This window comes from Penaeus monodon, chromosome 30, assembly GCF_015228065.2.
Source record: "Penaeus monodon isolate SGIC_2016 chromosome 30, NSTDA_Pmon_1, whole genome shotgun sequence".
NCBI lineage: Eukaryota > Metazoa > Arthropoda > Malacostraca > Decapoda > Penaeidae > Penaeus > Penaeus monodon.
The window spans coordinates 16177761-16178779 of NC_051415.1; positions in this window are offsets into that span (position 1 = coordinate 16177761).

Consider the following 1019-nt stretch of genomic DNA (forward strand, 5'->3'; position numbering starts at 1 on the left):
CCAGTTTTAGGTATAGTAAGTTACCCTCTTTCTTTTGACTGCATGTATGTTTTGTTGTTTAGGTTAAGGGAGGTCAGAAGACCATGTTTGCTGAAATATGAAATGAATATGGCTGGCTGATTACGCCTCTTCAGCATTGAAAACAATAGTTTTAAAATTAATAGCATGTCTGATATTACCAAAAAATGGTGAAGTGATTAAAGAAATTTCACCATGTAAAATTGTCATGCATTGTACATATTTTTTACAATATATATATATATTTTTTTTTTTTTTTTGTAATATATAAAAAATTAAAAGAATATACTTTTTTTTTCCTCCTCATACTTGCCATTAAAGATGCACCTATTATTTAAAAATTAATTCTTCTGAAATGATTAGATAACGAACTGTTTTGTTTGTTTACATATCTCATATCTGGTCTTTGAACTTGTGCATCTAAGAGAAAAGTTGATGTTAGTGGGGGAAAGGAAATAAAGATGACTTTCTTAATTATAATATTGCTCTAAACCTTATTGGATTTACAGCTGGCAGTTGGAGAAGGATGCTGTAACAAAATTGGCCAGATGATGAAAGCAATATGAACATATCCAGTGAAGCTTGTGTCGAGTGAAAGCTATCCTAATACCCCAAGCGTATTCCTGCTTACAAACACAAAGGAAAGGTTTATGTAAAAACTTTTTTGTGAAGGTAGGTGTTTTTGATATCGTATGTAATTACCAGGAATAAAACAAAAACATACATTTTTAAATGAGGGTTTGGGGTTTTTTTAGTACACCCAGTAAAAATTTGTATATGAATTTTTTCAGTTGTATTTTCATAGTTTTTTGGGTATGACCTTTTATACTGTTTTAAAGGACCTTTGATGATCTGCGTTATTGCTCACATTTTTTTTTTTTTTTAAGATTTTTCCCCCTAGGGTATCATTTTGTCTTTAAAATCCTTTTATATTTATCAGGGGTGTCCCTTTATCTTTTTTCTTTTTTTAAATTTTTTTTTTTTTGGCTTCTTTTTCCTTA